Source organism: Crinia signifera, chromosome 1 (assembly GCF_055691185.1).
Source record: "Crinia signifera chromosome 1, ASM5569118v1, whole genome shotgun sequence".
Lineage (NCBI taxonomy): Eukaryota > Metazoa > Chordata > Amphibia > Anura > Myobatrachidae > Crinia > Crinia signifera.
Window position 1 is genome coordinate 414,631,728 of NC_139217.1, and position 21,258 is coordinate 414,652,985.

Sequence of the window (21,258 nt, forward strand, 5' to 3'; positions counted from 1 at the left end):
GTCATATGGGTACCCCCGTTTTTTTTGTTTCAGGAACATCAGACGTCTGCTACAGACTGATATTTTTAGACCACTTTTAGGTAACTTTTATTTTTTTGCCTTTTAAGGACATATTTATGAAGCATTTCTGCAATTTTCCTAAAGGATTGCCAGATTAATTATTTATTGTCTTAATAGATCTTTATATGCTTCATTTTTACCATTCATTGTACTGATCTCTCAGGGGCCCAGATAGTTATACATTAATAAAGGTGGAAGAGCTTTGTGCATCTCGGCCTTTTTTGCCTTCTCAATGAGTCCCAAAACTTCCGTACTGACTAATAAAATAGCTGGGTCTAGATTGACTAACATGTACTTTTTCGAAGCTGCTGGTGATTATCAGCTTTAACCGATAAATTTAAAGCAGCAACAAAAAGAAATACTGTACTAGACAATAGCATTTATTTCTGTTGCCGTTTTAAATCCATAGGTCAAAGCCACCGGTGATCAGCAGGTTAGTAAATCAAGCCATTTGTCTCTTACTGAAGGATCCACGCAATGTTTCAGCACCAGTGACTTTCGGCATGTATTTTACAACATATACAGTATTCCTTCTGCACCTGAGAATGGATACAGCCATATGCCTAACAAGAAACTGCTCCGCTTTATCCTCCAGAGACGGTTCTTAATTCAACAATTTCTCTAATGCAGTGTACAATAATCTTTAAATCCTTAGGCTACCTGCATTAATGATGTGGAAGCACATGAACAATGTGCCACGGCTCAACATGCAGCATATGTTAATAAATTAGAGCATAAATCAAGGTTAAAAAGATCACCTTTAATGTTGCTCTGAGACATAAGATTCTACTTCCCATACAGATGTTACGTTAGAGTAATCTATTGGTGATAAATGTAGCTTTTGATGCAGAAATTGGGCTTCAAATCACTACCAGTAAAACACCAACATAAAAAGATTAATATAACAAAACTATATAAACCAAAATCTAACAATAAAATAATAAAATAAAAATAGAACCACTGTAAATATTCTAATATTCCATATGACATCATCACTTAATGAATGGTACCATTAAAATGATATATGACATAACACTTCATGCTAATTTTTTTTTTATATTTTACTCAATTATATTTTATATTCATATTTAACAATATTGCAAATTCTCGGATAATAATGCCAGTAATACGTCTTGTTGCAGTTGTTGTACATTAGTTATACTCGCCAAGATACTTAGGGGTGTATTCAATGCGCCAGGCGAGGGGGTTAAACGGTGGAGATCGACCAAAACAAGCGATCCTCGCCATTTTACCCCCGCGCCGGCCGATCACCCTATTCAGCGCGGTGGGGAAATCCTCACTGTCAGAGGCTCGCGGCTGCATTTAGCCGCAAGCCTCGCTCTTTTAGTTCCCCCTCGCTCTACCTAGCAAGGGGGAAAAGGCGTGTGCAGGGGGCTCAGTTCAATACTGACCCTGCAAGCTGTTAGTGTTCACTCTAGGGTTTTGGTCTGGCAGGGTGCCGGGGTGAGGTCCGGGCCTGCCGACGCCACACTTGTGGCCGGTTCCGGGCCGCTGACGTCGCAAAAGGGGCGTGCCTTGGCTGCCGACATCACAAAAGGGGCGTGCCCGGGATGCCGATGTCACTAAAGGGGGCGGGCCGGGCCGCCACCGTCACTACATGGGGGGGGCCCGGCCCCGCCAAAGATGCCGTCACTACAGGGGGAAGGTGCCGTGATGCCGGGGAAGCACCGAGCATCGCCGTCTAAGGTGGTCCTGGGCTTCCCCGTCCAAGCAGTCGAGCAGACACCAGGCTGTTTTAGCGGGGCGCTGCTAGAGGGGCAGGGCGCATTTTGCCCTTTAAAAATCGGGCAGGGCGCAGCGCCCCGCTAAAACAGCCTAGCGGGAACACTAACTGTGACAGCAAGCATGCAGCACTGCTCGCTGTCACAGCTCGCTCAAATCATTGAGTACTGCCCTTAGTTGTGACTAGTTTTGAAAGTTGTATGGGGTATTCATTCTGGATTATGCATTAGAAGTGTCCAGTGAACAAAGGCAAAGACATTGTACACCAGCAGTATTACCCCTATCCCCACATACAGGTGTGCAGGTTAGTTATAGATATTGGGGCTAAGTAAGCAGCAAAAACAATTCAGTGGCACATTAGGGGGAAGTGACTATCCCCTGAGGAGCGCTGTCCTCCCCTAATTGTTATTTGTTTTGACTGGAGTTTTAAGCATGTAAATGTTTTCTACACTTCAGATTTTGAAACTTTTGTTTAATTGGCTTTATATAGAAATTCACCACAGTGGAAGAATATTCACAAGTAAGGAAGAAGATGTGCAAAGTACAGGGCCGTATTCTATTTGCTGTAATTGGGGTCGGATAGGATCATTTCATAATTGCTGTCAGAAGATCAAATTTAATTCTTGTTTTAAAGATACCACAGTGGTACAGAGCTGTGCAAATTGTCATCAGAGGGTTTGATTGAACACAGCTTTAATTAGGTTGATTAGGATGCAAAATTAGGTAGAGGGGGGGAAAAGACGAAGAACAAGTGACAAATTGGCTTAGCGAGTCTAACTTGACAGCACTATCCTACATCTTTATTTGTGTTATGTTTAGATAGCTGTCTCAATACACTGATCACATTAGACAACACATTAAAATATCCATTGGGTCTGAAATATTTAAAGGATGCTGCGGAAATGCAGAAAAATAACCATACAAATTGCTGCTTGTATTTCAATATGATTTAGAAGTGGCTCTAGTACAGTATGTATAACTCCTGTAAATAATAGGCAGTCTGGATACTGAGCTCTGCTGATAGCATTTACTGCATATCATTACTGATATTAGAAGACAACCAGGTTTAGGGGGAGATTCTCTAAGAATCTCCACCCCCCTTTGCCTCTCTTCGCATTTATAATTATCGCATATGCAGTAACATATGCGATAATTATAGCAAAGGACGGCTCTTGCATTAAGAGCTGTCCTTTGCGGTGAGAGTCGCCGGGTCCCAGCAGGTCCCGGCGGCTCCCCCCTCCCTCACACACCCGGTGGCAGATGTAACATGTGCAGTAAGAATTAGATTTAGGGGGTGTACCGTCAAAGAGGTGTGTCTAGCACCACCTATTGAGCGTGCTTAACACCACCCATTTTAGAATGAACTGGAATAAGGGGCGTACTGTGCACACACATACACACATACACCCATAGACATGCATACACATATATACACGTACAGTACATACATACATACATAAATACATACTGTACATACACACATACATTCATATATACATATACATCTATCTATGTATATGTATATATATATATATATATATATATATATACACACACATATATACACACATGCACACACATACATCGACACGATCACACACACATACACAATGTTCCACCACTAAATGAAAAGCCTTGGCACATTTGTTGTATGCAGCATCACCTCATAAAATACAGTATCTGTCAAGCAGTGTTCTAAGTGTTCTGCAATTGTAGGTGCACTGAGCAGCTACAGGGGCACACTGCCCCGCTTCATCAGTGGAGGAAATATTATCTATTGTTGAAGCCTAGGTTAAGTCATCCCTGTACATTTAAATGATGGGGGTTGTTATTGAAGACCTTACTCTTCACTGTCAGTTTCCAGAGCAAGTCTGTAATCATCATCAGCCTCATGCTGGTTGCTTACTCAGACAGAAGCTCTGCAGTCATCTCTCGTGATGCGTACAGTGCTCTCCTTTCCCATTTAACTTGATGTTATAGATACGATTACAGAGGGATAGACAATCACACTGGGGATAATTGATGCTTAGCATTGCAACTGCACGTGCTAGCTACCAGTAAAGGATTTGCCTTTAGGGAGCCCGATAGTAGACTTGCACTCCCCAACATGGGCATCACATCACTGTACTTCTAAACTTGACCTAAAAGTGTATTAAAAGATGCACTTTATCTAAACTGATCATAACTGTCAGTTTGTATTTCACTAATTTGGATGCTATTATTATGTTTACGACACTAGACCATTGTTATGTTTATTTTTTTTCATGTCATGTTTGATCATGATTAAATCTGAGAGATAGTACTGTACTATTCCATTTTATTATTATTATTATTATCTTTTATATGTTAGGTGCCACAAAGTTTACAAGGCGCAGTACTTTTCCCTACTGACAAGTCATGCTGTGGTTTAGTGGCACGGTGACCATAGTCAAAGAAAGACACCTGCACATGTGCAGTGCAGATCCTGTGCATGAACAAATCCCCAACCACGCTATGGACCTTATTCTGCTTCATTCGCACACACGCATGCACATGCGCAGAAATGCGCAAAGTGAAAATATCGGCCCCGCTGCGAGTATACGCCTAAATCGGGCCATTTGTCATATCAATGTCATTGCTAAAATGTACTTTCATCTTTTCTAGGGTTCTTTAAACCATAAATATCTCTAAAAAATCCATTAAATTAAATAACACAGACACATTTATCTACTGGATGTAAAATAGTAACTAATACGTTTAAAATTGATCAAGCTATGGATGTTTTGATAAGTAGTTCTAGAACTAACACACTGCACTAGAAAAAAACAAAAACATAAAAACAACTAACACATCGACTCAAATTCCATCCTTAGTCCCAGAAATAATATTTGTACTGCTAAATAGTGCAGGCCAAACCAAGTAATGACAATTATATAAAATGTATTACTTGAAAAAGGTGAAGGTATTTCCTCACTGACTACTAAATATCATTTCTTGCTAAGATTTAGCGGTATTAAATATTTGCATAGACACCAAAACGAGCACATTTTACCAATATATTTGTGTAGTGTTTTGAATAAACATATTTTATGAGTTGGATGTTCTTAAGAAATCCACATGTTTAGATGAGTAATATGCAAAATTTCTTAAAGTTTACATAAATCCCTTCAGAAACCCGCGGCTTGAACAGATAGCTTGTGTGATTGTTTTGTTTTCAGAAAAGTATCCAAGTTTCTTAAAAGTGCTGGATATTATCTCTGGATGCTGTAGGTGGTGGTGATAGAGACATGGTTAAAAGAACAAAACAGGACTTACAGGTGAAAACTGAAATGTAGAGGTTTGTACCGAGATCTGTCTAATAGCAAGCTGCGTTTGGCAGCCTGTAATATAGACCTATCATTATCAGTGATAGATATAATTTTGTCAGTATAAAAGACCACCTGTCATTTAGTCTTACTTGATTATATACTTATTCACCATTCTCCAGAGTGTCCCTTCAGTTGTTCTGGACCCAAAACTAAAAATAAAAAAAAAGTCTGTCTCAAAATACCGGCATGAAGACATATGCCGCTACAGTATTAAACCATGTATTTGAAGAGTGATTATAGGTAAGAATAGGTAGGTGGGTTTGCATGTCAGATGGGGCTTGCATTGTTTGTATTTTCCATTGTAGTTGTCCCTAGTTTTGTGAAAAACATCTCCCATCTAAAGCTTGCCTCAACAAGTCTTAAAGAGACAGTACAGTGCCAATTCTGCGGAACAATATAATAACAAGTATACCAAATAATATAAAAAAAGCAACATAGATGTGTCATTTAGGTGGATGTTGACCAGAGAACACAAAGCTATAGTCATCATTTTGTTGTTCGTACTCCATGAAGCACTGTTTCCAACTGCTGTGATGCAATCACCGGATTGTTTTGTCCAAAATCCATGTTGCACAACACAGTCCTAGCTTTTCAAGTGTGTTACTTTAAAATAGAACAGATGTTGCATTTTTCCCAAGAGATACAACATTTATATGCCTAAGCAACGTGTGCTCAGAAGTAAAATACTGGACATCTATTCCAGCCATGTTGTCTGCATGTAGATGGTTAATTGTATACCTCACATTTATCCCGACATTGGTAGGACAGTGCCGATATGCAGATTTGAAAGTGGTGGCACTTCGCCCAAAAGTGGGCATTCCTGGCAGGGCCACCGAATAGGTGGACATAGGCCCCAACAGCTTACCTGGGCCTCTGTAGGTGCCTGGAAATATAGGGGAGATATAGCCATGCCCCGGCAATACAATGACCATATTCCACAGTACTTGCATTGCCAATCCGCCATAGGTTTGTACTGAATGAGTGGATGTTGATGAGCTTCCTTGTGGGGCCACGGTTCCCAATACCCAGGGCCGCTGAAAGTCTCAACAAACCTACATCTAGGGCATGTTTGGCTGGATTGGCCATGAGTGTATCATAATGGGGCCTATTTTGTGTGCCTAAATGGAGGTATGCAGCAGCAGCAGAGTAGCAGACAGACCAGAGCTTTTGGATGTAGTTTGATAACACATGCGTAGTAAAACTAGCCTAAACTAGCCATTATTTTGGGTATGCAGAAAAAACTGGTCTAATTGAATACCCCATTATAAGGCATTTCCCATGTCATTGTTGACCCATACTCACTTTTCCCTATGGAAATCAGAGAGAGGCAGGCCTAGGGAAGAAGGCCTGGGCTGGGCGCCACTAATCAATAACAGCTTTACCCTCCAGAATTTCCTTTCTACCCAATCATATTTGATCAGGACGAGTTTTGATTTTGCACAGAACAGGACCAAAAATGTTTGTCTCATTCAAGTTAAATTAAATGGGCCTCCCAGATCTAAGCATGCACTCTGGCCCTAATTGTGGTTAACTCGCTCGGATGTGAATTTGCATCCTTGCAAGTCACCCTAACCCCGCTTTGCGAATGGTTAGCCGGCGCCACCCATTCGCAAGCGGGTTTCGTTTGCAAGCCTTACATGAACATCCATTCGCATGCCAGTGGGAACCTCCCCCATCTTTCGATGGTCACAACCATCGAATGATGGTGAAATTGCACGCATACAGTATGTAAGGGTGGTCCAGACCACCCTTACATATGTGTGTAGAATTGCAGGGAATTGGGCGGGCAGCTGACATCCGGTTATGTCAGCTGTTCGCCCCCCACACGTGTGTCATGTACACATTAACATTTGTATGCCCAGCGTTTTCATGGGAACGCACAGGAACGCTGGCCATTCCCATATGCTAATTGCCCAGCCCGGCACCCCACGCCCTTCTCCACCCCCTACTCGCAAGGCTGGGTGCATAGACTCAGCGAACAGACTTTTCGCCAAATTTACACGCACCCAGCATATACACATGCGCAGAAATGCTGCTGCGTAAGCTCATATGCAAAACAATTAGACCCAGTGCGAATTTGCGGCCGCTGCAAATTAACCAGAATAAGGGCCTATATGAGCATGTGCTGAGAGAGGCACTTGTCTTTGACAGCTGGACTAAATACAGTTCAGATGCATAAAAAATGTAGGCATTAGGAACAAGTTCTCAATAAGATAACTTATTCCAGAGTTTTTCACCCTCAGAGATACTGTATCATTTTGCTTGGACTAAATTACCCAGCATGCAACACCAGCCTGCATGGTGGGAGTAGTAGTTCAACAACAGCTGGAGAGCATATGGCTGTGGCAGATAAAGTGGCAATTTCCTACCTATGTTACACTATGCAGGTGTTTTTTTTTCTCTCTCTGCTCCATCACTCTACATATTTGACATACATTTTTATCTCCTTTGTCCTTGGGAAAAAGTAACAGTGGAAATATTACAGCAAAGTTTTCAGCTGTCGTGAACTCCAGGGAAGATTGATATGTTCTCCAAGCCATCTTTGCATATTGTGCCTGAATCTGTCTCCAGGCAGCAAAAGCTAACCCCTTTTCTGCCAGAGAAATCTCTTCAGTCATTTTCTCTCTAATACACTACAGGCCCGCTGGCAGCAACACGATTCTGGGAGACAGTGTGAGTAAGTTACACTCTGCAGAGCACCAGCACTGCAAATTATACAGGAAATCCACAGTTCCCTCTACAATACAGCACAATTCAAGCATAGATTTACTTCTATGAGGTTTATTTAACCTATGTTGTTGTTTTTTTATGTTTCTGCAATTTTGTTATACTGTTAAAGCACTGCTGGGCAAAAGGGGCAAAATGCTACATTACAAAATATTGTAGGGGGGGGGGGGGGGGGGGGCAGTGGCGTAAGTTTGTTCCAGCACCTATTATAAATATATATACTGTATGTATGTATGTATGTATGTTTTGTATATTATGTTTAGAATAAAGAGAGTGTGATGTATATGGTCCTGCTAGGAGGGGGAGTCAGCCACAGAAGCGATATAAATGGCTTTCAATGAACTAATTTACTTGCAGGGGACGAAAGGTGCCCCCTTGGGAGCAGGAGCCCGGTGGCAGATGCCTCCATTGCCTCCCAGAGTTACACCTCTGGGCGGGGCTACAGTTCCTTTTCTTATAACCTTGAGCATTCGCTGGGGCCTGCACATGTACATGGAAGCCCTGTTGCAGCATCGATATGCTTACGCTCAGATGATATTAGGTGCAGGCAGTAGCAGAAATATCAGTAAAGATCTCTGGGTTCTGTAGTCACCCCCTGCACTCCCCAAAATAGCAGCAGTTCCGTCATTGGAGGCAGGGAAGAAGTGAAATCAATGTCCGATGGTGGGTGGTTGCGCGAATATGCGGGAAGGCGCTGACCTGTTTGCTAGGCTCGGAGTGTACGCAGTCTAGTGAACAGGTGTGAATCAGGCCCAATGTGCATTATAAAAGTGCATTTTGTAGTATTTCTCCAAGGTCCAATGTGACGTGATATGTCACATGCTGAGGGGTATATTTATGAAGATGGTATGTTGCCCATAGCAATCAATCAGAATCTACTTCATATTTGTGTAGCTCCTTCTAGAACATAATAGATACAGGGCCAGATGCACTAAGCTTCAAAAGTGATAAAATGGAGAGTGATATACCACCAACCAATCAGCTCCTACCTGACATTTTTCAAGCACAGTCTGTGACATGGCAGGTAGGATCTGATTGGCTGGTGGTTTATCACTCTCCATTTTATCACTTTTGAAACTTATCCTACATCTGGCCCATAATCTGATTGGTTGTCCATAGCTACGTTCCATCTTAAATAGATCTCCCATTTTAGTAAATTTCCCCCAACAGCAGCAATAATCCTACAACTCTGTCAGTTATGGCACTGAGTATTTTTTCTGCCGAATAACCACTAGTAGTATTGATGACATAGTATAAAAATGATCACTATAGCCAGAAACATATTATGGAGCCTTTCTGAGAGAGTGAGTCTTTGATCTACAAAATAAATAATTTTGCTTTGCCGTAATTGTGATATGAATTTATAGTTTATGCATTAAATAAACAGCCTATGCTGCAAAAGCAACAACAACAAATGTACAAGTGTTACAGGGAATGTATTCTCCCTCAGCTGTTACTCTGTTATCACACTTCTCTTTACATGCATTGAGAAACCTTGAATATTTTGCTTTGCAGATTTTTCTTATCAGTTGTAATGTAAGCAAGTATTACCACCCACCTGAAGAGCAAAACATGTTATAAAATATACAGTCGTGAATCATTTTTTCGTTAATGAAATCTGATAAGTTTATGTGCATGCGTGTGCTCTTAATACAGTACAGGTCGAGTCTCCCGTATACGGAGATCTCTCATCCGAAATATACCAAAAACCGTGTTCTTTTTAGAATATTTAATTTTTTTTTTTACACCCCTGCTCCTTTTTTCATAAGTCCACCAATGTCCACGGCTGCCTTCAAAATCTTCTTCAGCGGTCCCAGGAGTGCATTATGCGGGTGCGTGGGCGCACCAGTGACGTCATTGGCCTGCCGGCAAACTCGCACAATGCACCCCTGGGGCCGCTGAAGAAGATCCTGAAGGCTGCCGTGGATGCCGAGGGATGCCGTGGACATCGGGGGACGCCGGGGGACGCCGTGGGACCATCCAGGTAAGTATGTTAAAAAATTTTTTCAAAGAACCGTAAAAATCCCTTATCCAAAATTTCGGATAAACGATACTCAACCTGTACTAAATATTACATTCTTGTCTGTTATTTTTATTATTATCATTTATATTATTTCTAGAACATTATTTTTGGTGACGATCCCTTTTTGTTCCTTCATACATAACCAAAATCAATAAATGAGGTACAATTTTAGAGATTAAGTTCACCGCCTCTAACGAATTGTTAATTTAGAATTGCTTTTGTTTGTTTAAAAATTAAAGTTGAAAATGTACTTTTGGCCCATTCGCATGCAAAATGTTTACACGGGCGACCTAGTTATTATTATTATTATTATTATTATAAATAGAACTGGTTTTCTGTGTGTACAAATTTATATTGAAATTGCCCCAGATTAGTACGTAGATAAATATGTAAGAAATTACAATTGTGCTTCACTCAACTTTCGGTTGTGATAACTGTGCACCACTGCTTTTAGTTTCACTATAATCTAATTTGTAGAAATAATCATGTATCTATCGTACTACAAAATAATGGCAGTTATCGTTTTTTCCATTTTATCTTTTTTGTTTTTCTTCCATTTTATTTATATATCTGTATATCCTTTTTTTTGCACACTCCAGAATGGGGACTGGAGGCTCATTTGTTACAGTTGAACACTCCATCCTTCTTGATAGCCATTGTGTTTCGGGTGCTGCTTCAGGGCAAATTCAGACATCTCTGCTCAGAGAAGGAAGTGTCAAGTTTTGGTTCCCATTTCGCGCTTCTGGAACAGTTTAGGGAAGGAAGCACCTTTACACCTTTTATTGTTCGTGGTTTCTGACATCACATCCTTCCGTGACCACTTGGTGTGTGTTTCCTGCCATTCTGTTAAGATTCTCCTAAATCAGAGAAGACAGAATATAGACATTCAGAAAGCATTAATTTCTGGGCAGATGATCAGCTTCTGTCCATCTCATTTTTTTTTCTTAACAGAGGCTTAAATCACTCTTCCTTCTGTTCTATGTTCTTGCCGCAACATACGGTGAACAGAAGTCTGTGAAATTGAAGTTCCTCATTTTTTTAGTGAGCAGTCTGATTTTTCTGTTTGTCTTGCAGAAAGCTGCAGATTGTCCATACTCTAAAATCCTCTTCTTTTTTTTTTTTTTTTTTTCGTTATTTAAAAAAAAAAAAAATCTTTCACATAACATTGCTTAGCAGAGACCGTCCTAGTGATTCAACTCCAACAATTTGTCCTCATACATATTTTCCATGTAGAATTTAAATGTTTTGCCAAAGGCACACAAGAAATAAGGTAATAAGACCAGTGTATGTGTGTGTATGAAAAATTTACATTTTTGTAGATCAGTGATTATTGAAATGAGGAAGATTTGCATTTAAATTTCTTATATATGATATTGTTACTTCAGGCCTATAAAACCTATAGCATAGGTCATGTGCGTCTGTTCTTGGTGAATACACACTACAATGTGTAGGTGTGCACTGGACAGAATCATCATTTTCCAACGGGACTCTTCTGCCTCTCCGAATGATAAAGTGCTGGCACTGCGCCCATTAACCTCCATATTGTCACAATGCTTAGAATAAATGATCTATTATTTTAGCTAACAATGACGGACAAGACTTATATGTCTTCCTGTTGAATAATGCTGCGTATTGTTGTTAGGATCTCCTGTGCCACGCTGTCTGGCGAGACACCACGTGACACTGGCTGGAAGGAGATAGAGACAGGACCAGGGCAGCCTCGCCAACCTGACTCCGTTGTACCCAGATGGAGTTGACGTGTGTGTGCGGGGTGCTAGGCTTCACCAATAATAGCCGCGTTCGTGGGAGCCCGTTAGTCAGGCTCCCACCTCGATGCCACCTGGCCTTATGTTAGGACAACACACACGCCAAGGCCAGTGATGAACAAGGGGAAACCTATCTACAAACAAAGAGGCGAGAACCACCCTGCCCTGCGGAGAGGGGTGCCAGTGGATAGCACTCTAAACAGGAACCCGCTGTGCTAATGCTTAACAGGTGTAACCATACACTGTATGCTGACACACTAAGAACTGCTGACGGGTGTAACAATACACGATATGCTGACACACTAAGAACTGCTGACGGGTGTAACAATACACGATATGCTGACACACTAAGAACCGCTGACAGGTGTAACAATACACTATACGCTGACACAATAAGCAAATGATTAGTACGGAGACAAAGAGGGGGAATCTTCCCAACTTATCTGGAACCGAGGGATATCAATATCTGGAGAAGGAATCCCACAAAGACCAACAGGAGCTGCAGGGACCGGGAGACGGATAAAGGACGACACACGGACACCGGGAGAACAGGAGACTGGATGGAGGACACAGCTGGGAATCAATGACAGGATGCAGGATGACTGGACACAGGAACCAGGAGCAGTGGGTAAGCAGGAACCAGGAACACTTGAGACCCTGAGGTACAAGCTATAACCGGCATGGGACTGAACAACCAGAGGGTTTATATAGAGAGCACAATGTGGTGCTGATTACACATAGCCTGAAGGTGTGCACTGCAGGCTAGGAGCCTAATCAAGACACCTGAGTCCAGAACACACAGTACTGAAAGTAACCTGCAATGGCCCAGGCTGACCACTGGATGTCACTAGCGAGTACACACACACACAGGCTGAGAAAAACCCAGGGAGAACATGAACTACACACAGAAAATGTGAATAGTACATAACACCGATCCGCTGGAGGCGGATCGTAACAGTATCCCCCCCTAAAAAAGGTGGACTCCGGACACCCCAGCTTGATCAAGGGGAAACCAAGAAAAAACAGACTCAATGTCTCCGACAAGACTTCTTCTTCTTCTTCTTCTTCTTCTTCCCCCCAGGTTGCCTGGGAGTAAACACAGTAATACCAAAAATATTGTCTGAACTAAAGGTACCCTCAACTAAAGGCATTTCATCGATTTCAGAGTTATAATCAGAATTGGAGTCCGCATCTAAGGGAAGGATTATGGTTTCAATCTTGGTAACATTTGGCACTGGAGAAGAAGTGGTATCGCATGACTGAACATAGGCAGGACTCTTGACAGATTGAGTAGACACTGGACAAGACACTGGACAACCATCGATCTCTGAATCGGAATTCAAGACAGAATCAAGCCTGGATTCCACTGCTGTAAAAGCTAAGATTCCAGGGGCATTCCTGTTAAAATGAGCACACCCAGCGACCATAGCTATGGGCTGGGACTTTTGTACTGACTCTCCTAAACATGGAGTCTCTGCAGACAAAATGGTCGGCCCAGAGGCATCTGAACCACTTTTATTGGGACCAAATTTTTTCACTACAGCATCACTAAATGCCCGGAAATCCTTAAGAAGGGGATCTTCAGAATTAATCAATCCGAACGCCCATTTGGAAGGCTTCCCTCTAAAGGAGTAGATCATATAGGACACAATATTATCAGAAGTGATACCTAAAAATGGTCTGGACTCCATAATGGAGACATAGTGGTTCGCGAGTGCAACAAATTGGGCTAAGTCCCCATCAAAGACTAGAGATGTAGAGATATCGTTCAAAGAATCAACAGTAACTTCATTATCAGCTAACTGACTGGTCTGTATAGCTGGAATTATGGCCCTTGAGGCTGAGACTTTAGGGACCCCCTTAGAGGTTATGACCTCTTCCAAGTCTGATGGTCTTTCTGGTTGGGCAGCACTATGATGAGTCTCTGGCTGATCACCACTGTGATGCACTTCTAAGTGGGCAGCACTATAGTGAAACTCTGGCTGGGCAACAACAAAAAGACCAACAGATGGTCTCTCCATGTTACCGACATGGCTGGAACTCTGTTCAGAGACAGGACAATCAGAATCCCTCTTAGGGACTAGATGGACCGCGTCCCCATCTGGGGAGACACAGGCCTGAACCCCCTCTGGGATGACACAGGCTTGAACCCCCTCTGGGATGACACAGGCTTGAGCCCCCTCTGAGGCGACACAGGCTTGCGCCCCCTCTGGGGCGACACAGGCTTGAACCCCCTCTGGGGCGACACAGGCTTGAACCCCCTCTGGGGCGACACAGGCTTGAACCCCCTCTGGGGCGACACAGGCTTGAACCCCCTCTGGGGCGACACAGGCTTGAACCCCCTCTGGGGCGACACAGGCTTGAACCCCCTCTGGGGCGACACAGGCTTGAACCCCCTCTGGGGCGACACAGGCTTGAACCCCCTCTGGGGCGACACAGGCTTGAACCCCCTCTGGGGCGACACAGGCTTGAACCCCCTCTGGGGCGACACAGGCTTGAACCCCCTCTGGGGCGACACAGGCTTGAGCCCCCTCTGGGGCGACACAGGCTTGCGCCCCCTCTGGGGCGACACAGGCTTGAGCCCCCTCTGGGGCGACACAGGCTTGAACCCCTTCTGGGGCGACACAGGCTTGAACCCCTTCTGGGGCGACACAGGCTTGAACCCCTTCTGGGGCGACACCAACTTGAACCCCTTCTGGGGCGACACCAACTTGAACCCCTTCTGGGGCGACACCAACTTGAACCCCTTCTGGGGCGACACCAACTTGAACCCCTTCTGGGGCGACACCAACTTGAACCCCTTCTGGGGCGACACCAACTTGAACCCCTTCTGGGGCGACACCAACTTGAACCCCTTCTGGGGCGACACCAACTTGAACCCCTTCTGGGGCTGCGGCCTCCGGGCCCCCACTCGGGGCTGCGGCCTCCGGGCCCCCACTCGGGGCTGCGGCCTCCGGGCCCCCACTCGGGGCTGCGGCCTCCGGGCCCCCACTCGGGGCTGCGGCCTCCGGGCCCCCACTCGGGGCTGCGGCCTCCGGGCCCCCGGCATCTGACCGGCTCGGCGGGCCCCCGGCCTCTGACCGGCTCGGCGGGCCCCCGGCCTCTGACCGGCTCGGCGGGCCACCGGCCTCTGACCGGCTCGGCGGGCCACCGGCATCAGACCGGCTCGGCGGGCCCCCGGCATCAGACTGGCTCAGCGGGCCCCCGGTATCTGAGTCAACCACCTGGGTTTTCCCTTCAAGGGTTTGCAACTCTGACTCCCTGGTCAATAAAACATCAGCACTGGAACCAGTAGAAAAAGGCAGAGTGCTTTTACTGGGAGACTCGGCAGAGAGCTCCTCTGCCACAGTGGAGACAGGCTTAGATCTGACAACCTGCTCAGACCTGGCCAGAGGAGATACCCTGACGGCACCACCGGAATTACGCAAGCCACACGTCTGCAAGAAGTGGCCAGAATCTCCACAGTATAAGCATAGGTTAAGGTTTCTACGCCGCTGACGCTCCTCTAACGGAAGCTTCGGTCGTAGATAACTTCTATGCTTTACCTGACCCTCTGGGTCTGAGGACTTGCTGCCTAATACTTCCCTAGGCAGGGCCTCATTAGGGGCTGAACAAACCCCAGTGACCTCTGGGAGGATCAGAAAAATATCAGTGATGAGTCTTTGCAGCTGCAGAAGAGACTGCTGCAAAATCTCCCACTGCCCAGGTTTTACGGCATTGAATGCCAAATTTAGAGCCGCTAATGACTCTTGTATGGCCTGCATGATATGGCCATGCAAGTTTATACACCAGCAAGAAAAAAACTGACACAAGAAAAAGCTGACACGGGCAAAAAGCTGACACGGGCAAAAAGCTGACACGGGCAAAAAGCTGACACGGCTTGAAATCTCTGGACTGAGAGGGCAGAACTCAGCTCCAGAGTGCTGTATGGCCGGTTATAATGTTAGGATCTCCTGTGCCACGCTGTCTGGCGAGACACCACGTGACACTGGCTGGAAGGAGATAGAGACAGGACCAGGGCAGCCTCGCCAACCTGACTCCGTTGTACCCAGATGGAGTTGACGTGTGTGTGCGGGGTGCTAGGCTTCACCAATAATAGCCGCGTTCGTGGGAGCCCGTTAGTCAGGCTCCCACCTCGATGCCACCTGGCCTTATGTTAGGACAACACACACGCCAAGGCCAGTGATGAACAAGGGGAAACCTATCTACAAACAAAGAGGCGAGAACCACCCTGCCCTGCGGAGAGGGGTGCCAGTGGATAGCACTCTAAACAGGAACCCGCTGTGCTAATGCTTAACAGGTGTAACCATACACTGTATGCTGACACACTAAGAACTGCTGACGGGTGTAACAATACACGATATGCTGACACACTAAGAACTGCTGACGGGTGTAACAATACACGATATGCTGACACACTAAGAACCGCTGACAGGTGTAACAATACACTATACGCTGACACAATAAGCAAATGATTAGTACGGAGACAAAGAGGGGGAATCTTCCCAACTTATCTGGAACCGAGGGATATCAATATCTGGAGAAGGAATCCCACAAAGACCAACAGGAGCTGCAGGGACCGGGAGACGGATAAAGGACGACACACGGACACCGGGAGAACAGGAGACTGGATGGAGGACACAGCTGGGAATCAATGACAGGATGCAGGATGACTGGACACAGGAACCAGGAGCAGTGGGTAAGCAGGAACCAGGAACACTTGAGACCCTGAGGTACAAGCTATAACCGGCATGGGACTGAACAACCAGAGGGTTTATATAGAGAGCACAATGTGGTGCTGATTACACATAGCCTGAAGGTGTGCACTGCAGGCTAGGAGCCTAATCAAGACACCTGAGTCCAGAACACACAGTACTGAAAGTAACCTGCAATGGCCCAGGCTGACCACTGGATGTCACTAGCGAGTACACACACACACAGGCTGAGAAAAACCCAGGGAGAACATGAACTACACACAGAAAATGTGAATAGTACATAACACCGATCCGCTGGAGGCGGATCGTAACAATTGTATACTCAAAAGCATTTTAAGTTGGAGGGGACCAGTTTGAGATTTTCCATGGCCCGCCATTGAAATTCAACGTGTTGCAAGTGCAGAAGAAAGCAAAGAACCATATATCCAGTGTCTTCAAAAATATGTTGGCAGTGCTATATTTTCAATAAAGACACAGCGGCTGCAGGATAGTTAATTACAATAGTTGCACAGTGTGTCATTTTCATCCCTCTTGACCCTGGGGCCCATGTGAACCACACACCCAACACAGGATATGACCTATATATTTATATATGTCTAGTGTCTGTTGTGTGTCTTTCAAATGTGAGTGAAACTACATCACTTTCTCTCTTACACATGCACAAACACAGAGGCAATCACAAGGTATCAGCCTAGTTTTTGAAGCATTAGCTTCGAGCAGGCGTACTAGCTATAAACATTTACACACTTCTGACTAATGCTTACCTTATCTTTATAATCAGTGGCTTCCCTAAACTATGGGACACCGGTGTGGGATAAAAAAGGGTGTGGCTTCACAGGAGGGTGTGGCTTCACAGTGGGGACATTGCTTATCTCCTCCGCTGTGCCTAGGAAACATATTCTGCCCAAGCACTTATATGTAATATCTTCCATTCTGATAAGCTCCAGAAACTATTACTGATATACTGCATATAGAGGGGTTATTAATAACTGTTTTATATTAGGCAGGGTGTGGGTTAAGTGGTCTTTTTAGTTCCAGACTATATCGTGCAAATTGTGAAAAGCAATAAGAACCAAAATATGTGTCAAACCACGCATATTTCATTTTCGGGCTACCAGATTTATTTATTACGTGGAGGTGTATGACTTATTTTATTTTTGTGTTATAAGGAAATGTTGCTTTAACCTTATCTAACTTTAAAGTCCTCTTTGCTTTTTTTGTGTGTCATAAATTAATGTAAAACCTTAGACTCCCATGTGCCCATGAAAGAAAGAGTAAAATGCTAACTGTTCAATCACTCTCTTGCTGCCTGAACGAAGATTACAAATGATAGCTCACTTACAGCCTGTTCAAAGGAGTTTAAATCACAATTGATTTACTCCCTGACTGAGCTGCCAATGGAATAATTGCTAATGGCTTCACAAATTAGGTGGGATGGAAGGTAGCAAATACGCTTTAAACACAGGAGGTTGATTGGCACCAGAACCCAAAATCCTGTTATATTTACCGGCAAGACTTTGGAAAATGTTTGCGGCTACTTTTTTCTCAGGCCATTAGCAAATACTATTACGTGACTGTTGAAAGCAGTTACTCAGTTTAACTGACAGTAACTGCATTTTATATTCACATGCATAGCATAATTCAAGTGATTGACCTGGATATATGCATGGAATGGACAGCGGGCTTTAAACCAGAACCGGGATTTAACGTTTCTCGGAGATGGCTAAATGCACAGCCAGGACATTAAGCCACATGAGGGTACAGCAGGCTGGGGGCACTGGTGTGGAGATTCGATCACTTATAACTATATTGTATTTTTTAAATGAAATAAAATACTTGGGCACTGAAGTGTATTAGGTGTATGTATGTGCCGCAGCAATTCCACATTTCTGGTGAAGCATCCTGCAGAAGCTGTCAGGGGTTAATTCCTCAATTAATACTTGATACATTGAAAATGCCATTGATCATCATTGTTGCATCGGATTAACCCTGACTAATAGATCTGACTGTGCTAGGACTAGTGGCGGGGATGGCCAGACTGGTCCATAAATGGAAAGAATACGTTTCAGCCAAAGACACCACTTGGTCTAGAACAGGCCATATAAGCAGCGTTTTGCTAAAAGCACCAATGGAATAGCTAGTTCACCTACCGCTGGTATGTGGTCATCAGCCACAAAATCCGTTATTACTTTGTTGAGCATGCACCATTAGAAGAGCTGACCATTCAATATCACTGAGCTCCCATCACCACCAGCTAACGTAGCAGCCATGTGTGTCTCTAGCAATACTTAAGCTCGGTACACATTGTCCGATATACAGTCTTGGCCATTAAATCAAGGAGGCGATATATTATGGGCACATTGGCGGGTGTGTACCACAGTAGCACACAGACATATCGCTTCAGGCCTGCAGCACAGCCAATGGTCGATATTTGTGCACTTGCTGCAGACGTCATCAGTTACTGACATCGTTGGTGATTTGTTTGCACAAATTGTAGCATATACCCAGCATAAGATGCCAAGTTTTTACCGGTAGAACACCCCATCTTTCAATAATTGTTTTTTTTAGTGTTAGGGCTTTCAGTGATAGGGCTACTGTCTGTTTGCTCCAAAACTATCACCCGGTATCATCGGTGATAAATAAAAGAATGTTTGAATTAAATATTTTTATTTTGAACATTTTTTTTTTGTTTTATTCCTATTTTTTGAATTTTTGAGGACTTTGTTATGTTCCAGCATGGGTGCAAAAGGGCCCAATACTGACTGGTGGAGAGGTAGGGCTGTGCTTAGTACTGGTCCACAGAGCAGTGCTTTGTTCATCTGCAAAGTGGTATTGTAATGATACATTAAATAGCAACAATACATTATATATAAAATGTATTTCTTTTATTAAATAAACTCCCCTTAGTCGTTACATGAATCTGGTCACATAATACATGCACAAACAATATATAACACTGGGCAAACCATTCCAACCATTCAAATATTGATAAGTTTATTATTCACTACATTGTAACTTGGAATGTCTGTGCATTAAATAGTAGTCAGTGCGGAGTCGTTATGTAGATTTTACAGTCTTGTTTAACAGCTTGTGATTGGTGAGTAAACCTTAGGCCTCCTTTGCCTGTATCCACAAAAATATTATTTTTTAAGGAATTAGGAGAAAATAATTTCCCGCTCTACTGCATTGGCTTGGGGTCTATACTAATAGTCTTGTTGCTGGCTTGCTTATCACCGTTGCCTGCACTTATCAGGGATTATGCTTCACATGAATCAGGCATGCAAACCCTCATCCCCATTAAGCAGTCTTCCGAGTCACAATAAGGATAAAAAAGGGTTGAGATTACCTGAAGGATAGAAAAGGGGCAGACTAGATGGGCCAAATGGTTCTTATCTGCAGTCAAATTCTATGTTTCTATGTAACACAAGAGTCCAGGAATTTATCCTGGATCCCATGTATTATCACTCAACATGGAACATTTTTCTGCTGAAAAATTAAAAAGCTACAATTGGATAGCCTGATAACCACTATCGGGCTAAAATCGAGATATTAGTTCATCTTATGGACTTTTAAGTCTAAAATGTGAAGCTTGATGTTCTTGCTTTTTCTTTTTGTCCCTGATCATGCCATATAATTAAACAGTATAACATGATATAAGGCAGCGGTTCTCAAACTGTGGGTCCTGACCCCAAAGTGGGCCCTGGCCTTCTCAGCATGGGGTCACGACTCCATGTTGCTGACCATCAGGCTGATGACTTTTCTAATCTCAGTCAGTGATTCAAGGAGTCTGTTATTAAGGAGTAGAATTGTCTATTATGTTAGACTCCTCCCATCATGTTGTGCCTCCACAATGCTACCATGTATGTGCTGTCTGCTGACCTCACATGTGTGGGGACCATTCTGCAGTAACTTGCTGGGGTCCTAGAATTATTTTTATTGTCTGATGGGGTTTGAGGACCCCTGGTATAAGGTAAGCGATATGTCATACAATTAGCACATACATGTAATAACATAGGTTGATTACAAGCAAACTGAGGGTTCTATATTAATTATACGCTGAAAGTGAGCAGGTTTGTAGATCAGGAAAGAAACACGATCTATAAGTCGTCCTTTCAGTGTAGTACAATGCCAGCAGAATGATAGCACAATGTATAAATAGGATAAGGAAGTTTCAGTTTCATCTTTGACCTGAATTCCTTTATGTGAAATTACTGAAATTAAAGCAATTACCTCATGGAAGAGGCAAAGTAAGATGTCATAAATCTTCAGCGGATCACACTTCTCAGTGCAAGACCTTTATGTACAATTCCAGAACTTTAATAGTAAGCATCCTGTGAACACTAAGTTGAACTGCTAAGAATGCTAGAGACCACTACATTCATTATGGTCCAACATTAAATGAATAATAATAATAACAACAACAATAGTAATACTTGTAACTTTCACAGCTCAATAAGGTAATCAGTGGTAACATACACTTTGTGTCCTAGTGTACTACTCTATTCTCAGTGCCAGGATCTCACAAAGGACCTTATTCAGGGCCGTACGCTCGCATGCGAATTCGCATGCGAGCACAATGTTTTTGAAATGCGCATTTCTGCGCATGTGCATGCACCAGATGTCAGCTGCCCGCCCACTTCCCCCAGAAAGTGCACGCACATATAAGGTTGCTCTGAATCAACCAGATTCTAAGGCAACCTTAGATGCAAATCAACCAGATTCTAAGGCAACCTTAGATGCACGCACATCTAGGTTTCCTTGCGACTCAACCAGAATAACCCTCAATGTGTGTCTTTTTTGTATAATTGAAACACCTGGGAGCAGGGCCGGTGCCAGACACTGGAGCACCCCAGGTGGGTGGGAGGTTTGGGGGCGCT

General features: G+C 43.7%; 1 protein-coding gene across 7 annotated transcripts in view; it reads left to right on the forward strand.

Moving 5' to 3' along the window:
• MEF2C (myocyte enhancer factor 2C) overlaps window positions 1–21,258 on the forward strand; it is a 194,159-nt gene that overhangs the window by 46,027 nt on the left and 126,874 nt on the right. The gene's annotated exons all lie outside the window — the stretch shown is intronic.